Source organism: Hemiscyllium ocellatum, chromosome 7, assembly GCF_020745735.1.
Source record: "Hemiscyllium ocellatum isolate sHemOce1 chromosome 7, sHemOce1.pat.X.cur, whole genome shotgun sequence".
Lineage (NCBI taxonomy): Eukaryota > Metazoa > Chordata > Chondrichthyes > Orectolobiformes > Hemiscylliidae > Hemiscyllium > Hemiscyllium ocellatum.
Genome location: NC_083407.1, coordinates 1,326,176 through 1,343,996, shown reverse-complemented (window position 1 = coordinate 1,343,996; position 17,821 = coordinate 1,326,176). Strand labels below are relative to the sequence as shown.

General features: G+C 45.9%; 1 protein-coding gene across 1 annotated transcript in view; it reads right to left on the bottom strand.

Annotated features, from left to right (window-relative positions):
- The window catches only part of glb1l (galactosidase, beta 1-like), a 105,254-nt gene that overhangs the window by 75,963 nt on the left and 11,470 nt on the right, over positions 1-17,821 (bottom strand). The window lies entirely within an intron of this gene.

The window sequence follows — 17,821 nt, the reverse complement described above, 5'->3', positions numbered from 1 at the left end:
GTCATCTCAGCTCCAGGGCGACTCTGCAGGAGATCCTCAGGGTAGTATCCTAGGCCCAGCCATTTTCAGCTGCCTCATCAATAACCTTCACTCCAGCTTAAAGTCAGAAATGGGGATATTCACTGATGATTGTATAACATTCAGCACCATTAAAGACTCCTCAGATACTGAAGCAAGCCATGTTCAAACACAATGTGCCCGAGTCAATATGCAGGCTTGGGTTGACAAGTGACAAATAACATTCACTGCATACAAACGCCAGGAAATATCTATCTCCAACAAGAGAAATTTTAATAATCGGCCCTTGACATTCAATGGCATTACCATCACCCTTAGTACTAATATCCTGGGGGCTACTACTGATCAGAAACTGAACTGCATTAGCCACATCAATATTGTGGCCAGATAAATATTGTGGCTATAAGAGCAGGTCTGGGGCTAGGAATCCTGCAGCAAGTAACTCATTTCCTGACTCCTAAAGCCTGTCCACCACATGCAATACACAAAGAACAAAGAAAATTTACAGCCCAGGAACAGGCCCTTCGGCCCTCCAAGCCTGAGCCGATCCAAATGTACTGTCTAAACCCGTCGCCCAATTCCTAAGCATCTGTATCCCCCTGCTCCCCACCTACTCATGTATCTGTCCAGACACATCTTAAATTAATCTACCGTGCCTGCCTCTACCACCTCTGCTGGCAACACATTCCAGACACCCACCACCCTCTGTGTGAAGTACTTGCCGCGTGTATCCCCCTTAAACTTTCCACCTCTCACCTTGAAAGCGTGACCTCTCGTTATTGAATCCTTCACCCTGGGAAAAAGCTTGTCTCTACCCACCCTGTCTATACCCTTCATGAGGTTTTCAACATCAATCAGGTTCCCCCTCAATCTTTTTTCTAATGAAAACAAACCTAACCTACTCAACCTCTCTTCATAGCTAGCACCTTCCATACCAGGCAACATCCTCGTAAACCTTCTCTGCACCCTCTCCAAAGCGTCCACATCCTTTTGGTAATGTGGCGCCCAGAACTGGTCACAGTATTCTAAATGCGGTCGAACCAATGTCTTGTACAATGTAGCTTTCAGCTACTCCACCAATCTTTGTATTATCTACAAACTTGCTGATCATACCAACAGTGCCCTCTTCCAGATCATTTATGTATATCACAAACAACAGTGACCCCAACACTGACCCCTGTGGAACACCACTGGGCACCTTTCTCCATTTTGAGAAACTCCCTTCAACTACTACTCTCTGTCTCCTGTTGCTCAACCAGTTCTTTATCCACCTAGCTAGAACACCCTGCACACCATGTGACTTCACTTTCTCCATTAGTCTACAATGGGGAACCTTATCAAACACCTTACTAAAGTCCACGTATATGACATCAACAGCCCTTCCTTCACCTATCAACTTGGTCACTTCCTCGAAGAACTCTCTATTAAGTTGGTAAGGCACGCTCTTCCCCGCACAAAACCATGTTGCCTATCACTGATAAGGCCATTCTTTTCTAAATATAAATAGATCCTATCCCTCAGTACCCTCTCCAGCAACTTTCCCAACACCAACATCAGGCTCACTGGTCTGTTGTTAGCCAGAATATCCCTACTATCCTTCTTGTACAGGGGGACAACATGAGCAACCCTCCAGTCCTCCGGCACCTCACCTGTGTTTAAGGATGCCACAAAGATATCTGTCAGGGCCCCAGCTATGTCCTCGCTCGTCTCCCTCAGCAACCTGGGATAGATCTCATCCGGTCCTGGGGATTTGTCCACCTTAATAACCTCTAGTCTACTCAACATATCCTCCCTACTTATGTCACCGTGATCCAGACTAATCAAATTTCTATCTCTAATCTCAATATTCATCATGTCCCTCTCCTCAGTGAACACTGATTCAAAGTAATCATTCAGAACCTCACCCATTCTCTCAGGTTCGACACACAGTCTTCCTTTGTTATTCTTCAGTCGACCAATCCATTCTCTAGTTACATGCTTGCTTCTTATATAAGAATAAAATGCTTAGGGATTCTCCTTAATTCTGCTCACTAAAGCTCTTTCATGACCCCTTTTAGCTCGCTTGATTCCTCGTTTAAGACTTGTCCTACTCTCCCGATATTCCTCCAGGGCCCGTTCTGTTCTTAGCTGCCTGGACCTTATATACACTTCCCTTTCCTTCTTGGCTAGTCGTACAATTTCTCCTGTCACCCATGGTTCACGAATCTTGTCTTTCCTAACCTTTGCCTTCAAAGGGACATGCCTATCCTGCACTATCTTTAACCTATCTTTGAAAGCCTCCCACATCTCAAATGTCGAATTCCCTTCAAATAGTTGTGTCCAATCCACATTTCCCAGCTCCTGCCTAATTTTGATATAATTGGCCTTGGCCCAGTTTAATACTCTTCCCTTAGGGCCACTCTCTTCTTTATCTACAAGTTTTCTAAAACTTACAGAATTGTGGTCACTGTTCCCAAAGAAATCCCCCACTGCAACTTCTACCACCTGGCCTGGCTCGTTCCCCAGTACCAGGTCCAATATGGCCCCTTCCCTTGTTGGACTATTGACATACTGCTCTAGAAAACTCTCCTGGGCGCTTCTTACAAATTCTACCCCATCCAGGCCTCTCTCGTTAAGTGTATCCCAGGCAATGTTTGGAAAATTAAAATCTGTAGTAGTGGGTCTGTTCGCCAAGCTGGAAGTTTTTGTTGCAAACGTTTCGTCCCCTGGCTAGGAGACATCATCAGTGCTGTGGAGCCTCCTGCGAAGCGCTTCTTTGATGTTTCTTCCGGCATTTATAGTGGTCTGTCCTTGCCGCTTCCGGGTGTCAGTTTCAGCTGTCCGCTGTAGTGATTGGTATATTGGGTCCAGGTCGATGTGTCTGTTGATGGAATTTGTGGATGAATGCCATGCCTCTAGGAATTCCCTGGCTGTTCTCTGTCTGGCTTGCCCTATGATAGTAGTGTTTTCCCAGTCGAATTCATGTTGCTTGTTGTCTGAGTGTGTGGCTACTAGGGATAGCTGGTCGTGTCGTTTCGTGGCTAGTTGGTGTTCATGTATGCGGATTGTTAGCTGTCTTCCTGTTTGTCCTATATAGTGTTTTGTGCAGTCCTTGCATGGTATGTTATAAACTACATTAGTTTTGCTCATGTTGGGTATTGGCTCCTTTGTTCTAGTAAGTTGTTGTCTGAGCGTGGCTGTTGGTTTGTGTGCCGTTATGAGTCCTAGGGGTCGCAGTAGTCTGGCTGTCAGTTCTGAAACGCTCCTGACGTATGGTAGTGTGGCTAGTCCTTTTGGTTGTGGCATGTCCTCGTTCCGTGGTCTATCTCTTAGGCATCTGTTGATAAAGTTACAAATCTTCACACAAACTTTGAAATTAAAATCTCCCATCACCATTACCCTATTGCCTCCACATCTTTCCATAATCTGTTTACCTATTTGTTGTTCTTCCCCACACTCACTGTTGGGAGGTCTGTAATACAGTCCCAACAATGTATCTGCACCCTTCTTATTTCTCAGCTCCACCCATCATGCCTCACTACCCAAGCCCTCCATAGTGTCCTCCTTTAGCACAGCCGTGATATCGTCCTTGACCAGCAATGCAACTCCACTCCAAGCCCACTTCGTCCTGTCTGAAGCATCTATATCCTGGAACATTTAATTGCCAATCATCATGTCCTTCCTTCAACCAAGTCTCTGTGATTGCAATAACGTCATTCTCCCAGGCACCAATCCAAGCCCTAAGTTCATCTGCCTTACACACTATACTCCTTACATTAAAGTAGATACATTTCAGGCCCTCAGTTCTTTTGCACTCATCTGCTCTCTGCCTACTCTTCTTTTTATTAATGTTATCTTCATAATCCTTACAGTCTCCAGTCTCCACCTCGCTACCTACTTGTCTTCTCTTCTGGTTCCCAGCCCCCTGCCACATTAGTTTAAAACCTCCCCAACAGCAGTAGCAAAAACTCCCCCAAGGACATTGGTTCCAGTCTGGTTCAGATGTAGACCATCCATTTTGTAATAGACCCACCTTCCCCAGAACCGGTCCCAATGTCCAACAAATCTGAACCCCTCCCTCCTACACCATCTCTCAAGCCACATGTTCATCCTGCCTATTGTTTCATTTCTACCCTGGCTAGCACATGGCACTGGTAGTAATCCCGAGGTCCCTGTCTTTGAGATCCTCCTCTTTAACTTCTCTCCTTGCTCCCTGAATTCTTCTTTCAAGACCTCATCTCGTTTCGTACTTATATCGTCGGTGCCTATATGCACCAAGACAACTGGCTGTTCGCCCTCCCCCTTTAGAATGCTCTGCAGCCGATCGGTGACATCCCTGACCCGAGCACCTGGGAGGCAACGTACCACCCGGGAGTCCTGTTTTCGGCCACAGAACCGCCTATCTACTCCCCTCACAATAGAATCCCCTATGACTGTGGCCCTACAAGTCTTTTTCCAGCCGTTCTGAACAGCAGTGCCTGCCACGGTGCCATAATCCTGGCAACTACTGCCCTCCCCTGGTGAGCCATCTCCCCCAACAGTATCCAGGAGTGTGATGAAATAATCGCTATTTGTTAGGTGGACTCAGCTCCAACATTTGACACCATCCAGGACAAAGCAGCCCACTTGATTGGCACCACATCCACTCCCTCCACCACTGACACTTAGTAAATACTGCTGCAACTATGTCCAAGATGCACTGCATAAATTCACTGAACATCCTCAGACAGCACCTTCCAAACCCACAATCATCCAGAAGGACATGGGCAGCAGATACACAGGAACACCACCACTTACATGTTCCTCTCCAAGCCACTCACCATCCTGACTTGGAAATATACCACTGTTCCTTCAGTGTCACTGGGTTAGAATCCTGGAATTCCCTCCCTAAGATCATTGTGGGTCTACCTACAGCTAATGGACTGCAGCGGTTCAGAAGGCAGCTCACCACTACCTTCTCACGGGGGCAACTAGGGACGGGCAATAAATGTTTGCCCAGTTATCAACATCATATCTCATGAACAAATTTTTAAAAACCCAGGAGTAAGTTACAGATGACATGGATGTATATGTGTATAAATTGTTAAAGGTGACAGGACTGGTGGACAGAGCAGTTATTAAAACATACAGTATTGTGGGCTTCATTAACAGAGTACAATAGCAAGGAGTTGATGTTGATAAATCATAAAAGCAAAGCATTGCAGTCGCTGGAAATCTGAAACAAACATAATTCCGGAGAAACACAGCAGGTCTGGTAGCATCCCTGCAGAGAGAACCCGTGTTAACAGTGTGGACTGAAGAGACATACTGCATTTAAAAGTTTTCTCAGTTTCTCTCTCCACAGGTGCGGCCAGTCCTGCTAAGGTCATGTTGAAATTGGTGAAGACACTAACTCAGACTTGTCTGGAGTACTGCGTATAGTTCTGGATGCCTCTGATATGGATCAAAATGCATGCATTGGAGAGAGTACAGAAGAGGTTAACAAAATGGTTCCAGGGATGAGGATTTTCAGTTACAAAGGAAGATTGGGGAAGCTGATACTGTTCCCATTGGAGCAAAACAATTTGAGAGGAGATTTGTTAGAAGTTTTCAAAATCATGAGAGATCTAGATAGCACAGACAAGGAGAAACTGTTCCCATTTATTAGCAAGATAAGAAGTCACCCGACATCAGGTTATAGTCCAACATGTTTATTTCAAATCACAAGCTTTCGGAGTGCTGATCCTTTATCAAGTGAAATGAAGAGAACTACACACAGGCACAGAATTTATAGGCAGAGAGATCAAAGGATTAAATGGTGTGAGTGGAATGTAAGTCTCTGCAGGTGATCGACGGTGTGAGTGAAGTGTCAACAGCTGAATAGCAAGTGAAGGGACGACCTATAATCTGATTAATTGAGGCAGAGAGATAATTACTCCTGAAAAATAAAAATAAGGTGATGCTGGAAACAAACCAAACAGCTGGAATAAAATGCTAGGTATAACAGTCACATGCAGAGGGCCCAACCAAAGCAACAAGTAAATCCAAAACTGTACAAATCAATTGTGGTCGAGAGGTCATAACAAGTTATCAAGGTCATGGTGTCAATACAGGACAGTAAGGAAGATCTTACAGTTACGGAACAGTACAATGGGGTTACATGTAGCACAACATTAACCCAAGATCACCAACATCAAGACACAAGTGACCCTCATGTTAAACTACCACCATCCTCTCTCTCTCTGTAGGACTCAGGTCTGGTAAGACAATGGAGACTTTACCTTTGTACCATGATTATTTAGTTTTGTATTTTTTAACGATTGTGGACTGAAGTATACAAAAAACTGTTTGAAATCCGCATTTTAAAGAACTACTGCATGTTTTGGAAAACAAATCACTTGAAGCTTATGTCCTGCATCATGTAAGTAGTTGTTTGAACAAACAGTGAAAGATCGCAGGTGCATTGGAGCTGAGGAGTTCAGCAGCGTACAGATGGAGCTGAGTGGCAAGAAGAGCTGACTGACCTATGGCCAAGTGATCAGTTAGCGGTGAAAAAGCTTTTTGCCTGTCAACAAGTGGGTGACTGGTTGTTAGGTAACTGAAGGGCCAGGGGCTAGGCTCAATACTGGAGGAAGTGCTTTAATCTCCACCAGCATAGGATCTGTCTTTCTGTTCTCTGCAGTTAAAACCCATTATAAACCAGAAAAAATATCAGTTCCTGGTTCCATCAGTGGTTGCTCTAAGTCGTGAATTTCTGATTGATTCAGAAGTATTTTAAATGTGAATCATTCTCTTGAAAACTAATGGGAGCTTTCAGAAAAGGGAAGCCCGGAAGAGATTTTCAGATCAGCAAGAATCAATGACACAACACTTTGGAACAAAGCAAGCTGAACTATTGTTCCAATTTTCTTCCACTGACCACGTGTTTTGTTCCATTTGTAAGTCTGCCTGTGTGTGTTTAACAAGGAGTTTATAAACGGATAAAAGCTTGAATTGGAATGTTATATCCCAACAGGTTATAACTGTGTACCTGCAGCTAGGGTCTAATTACTTGAAATAATCTTGAAAATATTCTTGTTAAGTACAGAAACATGATCTTTGCTTTCTATCAACCTGTGTCTGAAAAATCAGGTAAATTTGACAATATTCTGTACTTAGTTTAAAATATTTAATGGTTGTGATGCTTCTGCAAATAGTGGGGCTTGATTTCCAGTGCATTCTGCCTGCCTGGTGGAACAGCTCAGCCTGAGAGTGTGCTGGAGACATGTTCAACAGAAGCATTCAAAAGGGAATTAAGGATATTGGAAACAATTGGCTAAACGTTGGCATATTCACCTAACCTATCCATATCCATTTGGAAGTTTCTTATTTCTTCAGTGGAACTTAGTTTCCCATCTATTTTGTGTAAACTGCGAATTTGGCAGTCAGACCTTCTATCCACGCATCCAAGTCATTAATATAGACTGGAATCAGTTGGGGCTCAAGAACTGAATACTGTGGAACTCAAATAGTTACATTCTGTCAACCAAAAAAAAAATCCATTTATCTGAATTCTCATCTTTCTATTGGTTAACCAACTCTTTATCCAAGCTAATAAATTACTCCGAACCCCATGTATTTCTGATTAAGCAGAACGTTACAGCTGCGCTGAGGATATCTTGGAAGGCCCATCCAGCAAGGCTGTATGGTAGAACTCAGGAATAAGAAAGGAGCAATCACTGTGATGGAGTTATACTGTAGGCGTCCCAAAGTCATTCTAAGAAGCAAGAACCTTTGGAGTGAGAAAAACAGCCTTAGCTTCTGTTCAGCCAGCTGTAACTGCAGTAGTGTGAACTTCTTTGCCATCTTGCACTCCCAAAGCAGGTTGTAAAGCAGTGAGAGAACACAGGCATTTAAGAACTGTAAGGTTACTCGGTGACTTCGGCCCATCATTTCAATACCAACCAACAAACACCCAACTGCACTAAGCCCAGTTACCTGCTCTTGGTCCACAGCCTGATCTGCCATGGCATTTTAAGAGCCTGTCCAGATGCTTCTTAAATGTTGCAAGAGCACCTGCATTTACCACTCTCTCAGGAAGCACATTCCATATTATGCCAACCTGAAAGTGATTTCTTTTCCCCAGATCCCTCAAGAACAAGTATATCGTTTTGGATACTTGTGGGGGTGACGACTTACCGGGGTAAGCAATGGGGTTCAGGCCTCTGGTACGGAGCCTATCCCCGTTGCTCAGAAGGGAAGGGTGGAGAAGAGCAGAGCAATAGTTATTGGGGACTCGATAGTTTGGGGCACAGATAGGCAGTTTTGTGGGGGCGAGAGAGACTCATGTTTGGTATGTTGCCTCCCAGGTGCAAGAGTACGTGATGTCTCTGATCGTGTTTTCCGCGTCCTTAAGGGGGAGGGGGAGCAGCCCGAAGTTGTGGTCCACATTGGCACTAATGACATAGGTAGGAAGAGGGATGAGGATGTTAGGCAGGCTTTCAGGGAGCTAGGTTGGAAGCTCAGAGTTAGAATAAACAGAGTTGTTGTCTCTGGTTTGTTACCCATGCCACGTGATAGAGAGTCGAGGAATAGGGAGAGAGAACAGTTAAATGCGTGGCTACAGGGATGGTGCAGGAGGGAGGGATTCCTGTATCTGGATAACTGGGGTTCTTTCTGGGGAAGGTGGGACCTCTATAAACAGGATGGTCTACACCTGAACCTGAGGGGCACCAGTATCCTTGGGGGGAGGTTTGCTAGTGCTCTTTGGGAGGGTTTAAACTAGCTTTGCAGGGGCATGGGAACCTGGACTGTAGCTTTAGGGTGCAGGACCTGGAGTGTAGGGAGGTTAGGAACATGGCATCAATCTCGAAGGAGGGTGCCTGTAAACAGGAAGGTGGCTTGAAGTGTGTATACTTCAATGCGAGAAGTATACGAAGTAAGGTAGGTGAACTTGCAGCGTGGGTTGGTACCTGGGATTTCGATGTTGTGGCTATTACGGAGACATGGGTAGAACAGGGACAGGATTGGCTGTTGCAGGTTCCAGGGTTTAAATGTTTTAGTAGGGTCAGAGGTGGGGGTAAAAGAGGGGGAGGTGTGGCATTGCTTGTCAAGGATAGTATTACAGCAGTGGAAAGGACGATGGAGGAAGACTCGCCATCTGAGGTAGTTTGGGCTGAGGTTAGAAATAGGAAAGGTGAGGTCACCCAGTTAGGAGTTTTCTACAGGCCTCCGAATAGTCCAAGAGACGTAGAGGAAAGGATTGCGAGGATGATTCAGGAGAAGAGTGAAAGTAATAGGGTGGTTGTTATGGGGGACTTTAACTTTCCAGATATTGATTGGGAAAGCTATAGCTCCAGTACGTTAGATGGGTCGGTGTTTGTCCAATGTGTGCAGGAGGGTTTCCTGACACAATATGTAGACAGGCCAACAAGAGGTGAGGCCATACTGGATTTGGTTCTGGGTAACGAACCAGGCCAGGTGTTAGAATTGGAGGTAGGTGAGCACTTTAGTGACAGTGACCACAATTCGGTGACTTTTACTCTAGTGATGGAGAGGGATAAGTGTGCACTGCAGGGCCAGAGTTATAGCTGGGAGCAGGGAAATTATGATGCGGTGAGGCATGACTTAGGATGCGTGGCTTGGAAAAGTAGGCTTCAAGGGAAGGGCACAATCGATATGTGGAGCTTGTTCAAGGAGCAGCTATTGAGTGTCCTTGATAAGTATGTACCTGTCAGGCAGGGAGGAAAGGGTCGTGTGAGGGAGCCGTGGTTTAATAAGGAATTGGAATCCCTTGTTAAAGGGAAGAGGGCGGCCTATGTAAAGATGAGGCGTGAAGGTTCAATTGGGGCGATTGAGAGTTATAAGGTAGCCAGGAAGGATCTAAAGAGAGAGCTAAGAGCAGCAAGGAGGGGACATGAAAAGTCGTTGGTTGGTAGGATTAGGGAAAACCCAAAGGCTTTCTATAGGTATGTCAGGAATAAAAGAATGACTAGGGTAGGAATAGGTCCAATCAAGGATAGTAGTGGGAAGTTGTGCGTGGAGGCTGAAGAGATTGGGGAGACACTGAATGAATACTTTTCGTCAGTATTCACTCAGGAACAGGACATTGTTGCCGATGTGAATATTGAGTCACAATTAATTAGAATGGATGGCTTTGAGGTATGTAGGGAAGAGGTGTTGGAAATTCTGGAAAGGGTGAATGTAGATAAGTCCCCTGGGCCTGATGGCATTTATCCTAGGATTCTCTGGGAAGCAAGGGAGGAGATTGCAGAGCCATTGGCCTTGATTTTTATGTCGTCGTTGTCTACAGGAATAGAGCCAGATGACTGGAGGATAGCAAATGTGGTTCCCTTGATCAAGAAGGGGAGTAGGGATAGCCCTAGTAACTATAGGCCGGTGAGTCTCACTTCTGTTGTGGGCAAAGTCTTAGAGAGAATTGTAAGGGATAGGATTTATGAACATCTGGATCGGAATAATGTGATCAAGGATAGTCAGCATAGTTTTGTGAAGGGCAGGTCATGCCTCACAAACCTTATTGAATTCTTTGAGAAGGTGACTAAGGAGGTGGACGAGGGTAAAGCGGTAGATGTGGTGTATATGGATTTTAGTAAGGCATTTGATAAGGTACCCCATGTGGTACCTTATGTGGAGGGGCTAGAAGGTTGGGTGAGCAAGTTTGTGGATGATAAGAAAGTCGGTGGAGTTGTTGACAGTGAGGAAGGATGTGGCAGGTTACAGCGGGATATAGATAAGCTGCAGAGTTGGGCAGAAAGGTGGCAAATGGAGTTCAATGTAGCTAAGTGTGAAGTGATTCACTTTGGTAAGAGTAACAAGAAGATGGATTACTGGGCTAATGGTCAGATACTTGGTAGTGTGGATGAGCAGAGGGATCTTGGTGTCCATTTACACAGATCTCTGAAAGTTGCCACCCAGGTAAATAGTGCTGTGAAGAAGGCATATGGCGTACTGGCTTTTATTGGTAGAGGAATTGAGTTCCGGAGTCCTGAGGTCATGTTGCAGTTGTATAAGACTCCGGTGCGGCCGCATCTGGAGTATTGTGTGCAGTTTTGGTCGCCATACTATAGGAAGGATGTGGAGGCACTGGAACGGGTGCAGAGGAGGTTTACCAGGATGTTGCCTGGTATGGTAGGAAGATCGTATGAGGAAAGGCTGAGGCACTTGGGGCTGTTTTCATTGGAGAAAAGAAGGTTTAGTGGTGACTTGATAGAGGTGTACAAGATAATTAGGGGTTTAGATAGGGTTGACAAAGAGAACCTTTTAACATATATAGAGTCAGCTATTACGAGGGGGCATAGCTTTAAATTAAGGGAGGTAGGTATAGGTTAGGGGTAGATTCTTTACTAAGCGAGTCGTGAGTTCATGGAATGCCCTGCCAGTAACAGTGGTGGACTCTCGCTCTTTACGGGCATTTAAACGGGCATTGGATAGGCATATGGAGGATAGTGGGCTAGTGTAGGTTAGGTGGGCTTGGGTCGGCGCAACATCGAGGGCCAAAGGGCCTGTACTGCGCTGTATGTTTCTATGTTCTATCTCCTCACCTTAACTGTATGCCCCCTGGTCTTAGACACATCTGCCTTGGGGGAAATATTCTCACAAAGTATCATGTAAATGTCTCTCATAATTCTGTATCCCTCAATGAGATCTCCACAACCTCCTCTGCTCCAAGGAAAACAAACCCACTCTATCCAGTCTCTCCTCATACCTGAGACTTTCCATCCCAGGTGACACTCTGGTGAACCTTCTCTGCATCCTTTCCAGTGTAGCCACATCCTTCTGATGGTGTGCTGATCAGAACCACACATGATATTCTATCTGCAACCCAACTAATGTTTTATAAACTTGTAACACAATTTCCATGCTCTAATAATCTCCAATCCAGCTACTGAAGGTAAGCATCCATATATCCTCCTCAGCATCAACAACACCACTAACTTTTGTGGCATCTGAAAACTTACTAATTATACTTTCTACATTCACACCCAAGTCATTAACGTACCTAACAATCAGCAATGGTCCCAGCACCGATCCTAGTGGTCACCATTTCCAAGCACAAAAACAACCCTGTACCATCACCCTTTGCCTTTTGTTTGTCAGTCAATTTTAGATTCAGTTTGACAACTTGCCTTGGATCCCAATGGCTCTTACCTTTTGGACCATCCTTCCACATTTAAACTTTGCTGATAAGAGAATCCCTTCATCTTGGGGATCATCCTCATGAACCTTTTCTGAAGTGCCTCCAACAAAATGATAGCTTTCCTTAAATAAGGGAACCAAAACTGCTCACAGGACTCCCGATGTGGTCCCCCCAGCACCACAGTAAGACTTCCCTACTCTTGTTCTCCAACCTCCTTGAAATAAGGGCCAATGTTCCATGAGTCCTCCTGATTACCTGCTGCATCTGTGTTTGGGGCACAATTCTCCCCAAGTCCCTTTGTGTTGCAGCTTTCTGCATTTTTCTCCATTTAAATATATTCTGTTCTTTTGATCTCTCTTCCTAAACAAACTTCACATTTTCCCCACATTATACATCATTAGACAACTTTTTGCCCACTCACAACCCATGTAACTGATTTTTGTCACTTATATAAATAATCTGGATGCGAATATAGGACGTACAGTTAATATGTTTGCAGATGACATCAAAATAGGTGATCTAATAGATGGTGAAGATTATTTCAGAATATAATGGGATCTCGATCATGTGGACCAATAGGCCAAGACGTGGTGGATGGAGTTTAACTTAGAATAAATGTGTTGCATTCTGGTAAGGCAAACCATGGCAGGGCTTATAAATTAATGGTAGAGCCTGGAGTGTTGCTGAACAAACAGACCTAGTTCCTTGAATGTGGAGTCCCAGGTAGACAGGGTGGTAAGGAAGGGTTTGGTATATTTGCACTGAGTTGGGATGTCATGCTGCGGGCTGTACAGGACATTAGCAAATGCAATACTGCATTCAATTCTGATCACCCTTCTATAGAAAGAATGTTGTTAAACTTGAGAGGGTGCAGAAAAGTTTAACAAGGATGTTCCAGGGACTGGAAGGTTTGAGCTATCAGGAGAGGATGAATAGGCTGGCATTATTTCCCTGGAGTGGAGGCTAAGGAGTGGCCTTATAGAGGTTTATAAAATCATGAGGGGCATGGATAGGGTAACTAGACAAAATCTTCTTCCTCAGGCGAGGGGAGTCTAAAACCAGACAACGCTAGTTTAATTGGTTTAAGGGAGCAAAGATTTAAAAAGGGCCCGATTTCATAGAGGGTGGGGTGGAACGGCTGCCAGAGGACGTGGTGGAGGCAGGTACAATTACAATATTTAAAGGGCACCTGGGTGTAAGAACAGGAAGGGTTTCGAGCGATATGGGCCAAATGATAGCAAATGGCACTAGATCAGATTGAAATGTCTAGGTCAGCGTGGATGAGTTGAATTAAAGGGTGTGTTTCTGTGCGGCATGACTTTATGATTTTATCATTATCTCTCTGTAAACTGTTTGTACCCCCTTTGCAAGCTGTCTTTCTACCTATTTTTGTGTCATTTACAAGTCTGACTGCAGTACATTCACTTCCTTCCTCCCAGTCATTAATATATATCATATACAGATGCAGTCCCAGCACTGAACCCTATGGAGCCCAGTGGTCACTTGTCACTAACGTGAAAAAGAACCCTTTATCCCCACTCTGTCTCCTGCTCATGAGCCAATCCTCTATCCATGCCAATATACTACTTCCAACACCATGGGCTCTTATCTTATAAGTCTATATCTTATGAATAAGGAAAGTCAGGAGGCAGAGTTGAGTTTGGTAGCCATTACAAAAGAGAAAGTGCTAGAAAAGCTAAAAGGTCTAAAAATTGATAAATCTCCTGGCCCCGATGGGCTACATCCTACAGTTCTGAGAGGAAATAGCGGAGGCGCTGACTGTGATCTTTCAAAATTCACCGGAGTCAGGGAAAGTCCCAGATGATTGGAAGATCACTGTTGTAACCCCCTTGTTCAAGAAAGGATCAAGACAAAAGATGGAAAATTATAGGCCGATTAGCCTAACCTCGGTGATAGCTAAAATTCTAGAATCCATCATAAAGGATGAAATTTCTAAATTCTTCGAAGTGCAGGGTCAGATTAAAACAACTTAGCATGGATTTAGTAAGGTGAGGTCGTGCCTAACAAACCTGTTAGAATTCTTTGAAGAGGTAACAAGTAGGTTAGGCCAAGGAAACCTAGTGGATGTTATCTGTCTAGACTTCCAAAAGACCTTTGATAAGGTGCCACATGGGAGGCTGCTGAGTAAGGTGAGGGCCCATGGTGTTTGAGGTGAGCTACTGGGATGGATTGGGGATTGGCTGTCTGACAGAAGGCAGAGCGTTGGGATAAAAGGTTCTTTTCTGGAATGGCAGCTGGTGACAAGGGGTGTCCTGCAGGGTTCAGTGTTGGGGCCATAGATGTTCACATTATATATTAATGATCTGGATGAAGGGACTGGGTACATTCAGGCGAAGTTCGCCAATGATACGAAGTTAGGTGGACAGGCAGGTGGTATTGAGGGGGTGGGGAGGCTGCAGAAAGATTTAGACAGTTTAGGAGACTGGTCCAGGAAATGGCTGATGAAATTCAATGTGAGCAAGTGCGAGGTCTTGCACTTTGGAAAAAAGAATACAGTGTAAACAGTGAAAAAATTCATAAAGCCAAAGTACAAAGGGATCTCTGAGTGCTAGTACAGGATTCTCTAAAGGTTTATTTGCAGGTTAAGTCCATGATTAAGAAAGCGAATGTAATGTTGTCATTTATCTCAAGAAGGTTGGAATATAAAAGCAGCGACATGCTTCTGAGACTTTATAAAGCTCTGGTTAGGCCCATTTAGAATACAGTGTCCAGTTTTGGGCCCCACACCTCAGGAAGGACTTACTGGCACTGGAGCGTGTCCAGCAGAGATTCACACAGATGACCCCTGGAATGGCAGGCCTAACCTATGATGATTGGCTGAGGATCCTGGGATTGTATTCATTAGAGTTTAAAAGGTTGAGGGAAGATCTAATAGAAACTTACAAGATAAGGCATGGCTGAGAAAGGGTGGATGCTGGGAAGTTGTTTCTGTTTGGTGAGGAGACTGGGACCCATGGGCATAGCTTTAAAATTAGAGGGGGTCAATTTAGAATGGAAGTAAGGAGACATTTCTTCAGCCAGAGAGTGGTAGGCCTGTGGAATTCACTGCCACGGAGCGCAGTGGAGGCTGGGATGTTAAATGTCTTCAAGGCAGAGATTGATAAATTCTTAATCTTACAAGGTATTAAGGGATACGGGGAGAGTGTGGTAAGTGGAATTGAAACACCCATCAGCCATGATAAAATGGTGGCGTAGACTCGATGGGCCGAATGGCCTTGCTTTCACTCCTATATCTTATGGTCTTAACATTTTGTGAGCTACCTTGTTGAACATCTTCTTGAAGTCAAAATACAATACAGCTACTGATTCTCCTCTCTTCACTCAAATCGAGACCTCCTCGAAAATCTCTAATAAATTATGATTCGAAGGAGTATGTGTTGGACTGGGGTGGACAAAGTTAAAGATCACACAACAATAGGTTATAGTCCAACAGGTTTATTTGGAAGCGCAGCAGGTCAGGCAGCATCCAAGGAGCAGGAGAATCGATGTTTCGGGCATAAGCCCTTCTTCAGGAATGAGGAAGGTATGCCAAGCAGGCTAAGATAAAAGATAGGGAGGAGGGGTGTTCAGAATGCTAGAGGTGGAAGGAGGTTAAGGTGAGGGTGATTGGCTGGAGGGGGGGTAGGGACGGAGAGATCGGGAAGATGATTGCAGGTCAAGAAGGCAGTGCTGGGTGCGAGGGTTGGGACTGAGATAAGGTGGCGGGAGGGGAAATGAGGAAGCTGGAGAAATCTGCATTCATCCCTTGTGGTTGGAAGGTTCCCAGGCGGCGCTCTTCTTCCAGGCGTTGTGTTGCCATGGTGTGGCGATGGAGGAGGCCAAGGACCTGCATGTCCTTGGCGGAGTGGCAGGGGGAGTTAAAGTGTTCAGCTACGGGACAGTTGGATTGGTTGGTCCAGGTGTCCCAAAGGTGTTCTCTGAAACATTCTGCAAGTAGGCGGCCTGTCTCCCCAATGTAGAGGAGGCCACATCGGGTGCAGCGGATACAGTAAATGATGTGTGTGGACGTGCAGGTGAATTTGTGGCGGATATGGAAGGATCCCTTGGGGCCTTGGAGGGAAGTGAGGGGGGAGGTGTGGGCGCAAGTTTTGCATTTCTTGCGGTTGCAAGGGAAGGTGCCGGGAGTGGAGGTTGGGTTGGTGGGGGATGTGGACCTGACGAGGGAGTCGCAGAGGGAATGGTCTTTCCGGAACGCTGATAGGGGAGGGGAGGGAAATATTACCTGGTGGTGGGGTCTGTCTGGTGGTGGCGGAAATGATGGCGGATGATACATTGTATCTGGAGGTTGATGGGGTGGTAGGTGAGGACCAGTGGGGTTCTGTCCTGGTGGCGATTGGACGGGCGGGTTCAAGGGCGGAGAAGCAGGAAGTGGAGGAGATGCGGTGGAGAGCATCGCCAACCACGTCTGAGGGGAAATTGTGGTCTTTGAAGAAGGAGGCCATCTGGGTTGTTCGGTATTGGAACTGGTCCTCTTGAGAGCAGATGCGGAGAAGGCGAAGGAATTGGGAATATGGGATGGCGTTTTTACAGGGGGCAGGGTGGGAGGAGGTGTAATCTAGGTAGCTGTGGGAGTCAGTCGGTTTATAGTAAATGTCCGTGTTGATCAGTTGCCTGAAATAGAAATGGAGAGGTCTAGGAAGGGGAGGGAGGAGTCTGAGACCGTCCAGGTAAATTTGAGGTCGGGGTGGAAGTGTTAGTAAAGTGGATGAATTGTTCAACCTCCTCCTAGCGCCGATACAGTCATCAATGTAGCGGAGGAAAGGTTGGGGGGTTGGTGCCAGTGTAGCTGCAGAAGATGGACTGTTCCACATATCCTACGAAGAGGCAGGCATAGCTGGGGCCCATGCGGGTGCCCATGGCAACTCCTTTGGTTTGGAGGAAGTGGGAGGATTGGAAAGAGAAGTTGTTCAGAGTGAGGACCAGTTCAGTCAGTCGAAGGAGGGTGTCAGTGGAAGGGTACTGGTCGGTTCGGCGGGAAAGGAAGAAGCGGAGGGTTTTGAGGACTTCGTGATGGGGGATGGAGGTGTATAGGGACTGGATGTCCATGGTGATGATAAGGCGTTGGGGGCCAGGAAAGCGAAAATTATGGAGGAGGTGGAGAGCATGGGTGGTGTCCTGAACGTAGGTGGGGAGTTCTTGGACTAAGGGGGACAGGACAATGTCGAGGTATGCTGAGATGATTTCGGTGGGGCAGGAGCAGGCTGAGACAACGGGGCAGTCAGGTTTGTGGGTTTTGGGCAGGAGGTAGAAACAGGAGGTGTGGGGTTGTGGGATTATGAGGTTGGAGGCGGTGGATGGGAGATCTCTTGAGGTGATGAGGTTATGGATGGTCTGGGAGATGATGGTTTGGTTGTGGGAGGTGGGGTCATGGTAAAGGGGCAGTAGGAGGTGGTGTCTGTGAGCTGGCGTTTAGCCTCAGCAATGTAAAGATCGGTGCGCCAAACTACCACCGCGCCTCCCTTGCCTGCCGGTCTGATAGTGAGGTTGGGGTTGGAGCGGAGGGCTGAATATTGCGAGGGTGAGAGGTTGGAGTGGGTAAGACGGATGGACAGGTTGAGGGGATTAATATCGCGGCAGCAGTTGGCTATGAAGAGATCGAGGGCGGGTAAGAGGTCAGCATGGGGTGTCCAAATGGATGGGGTGTGTTGAAGGCAGGAGAAGGCGTGGAGGCGAAGGCCGTGGAAGAAT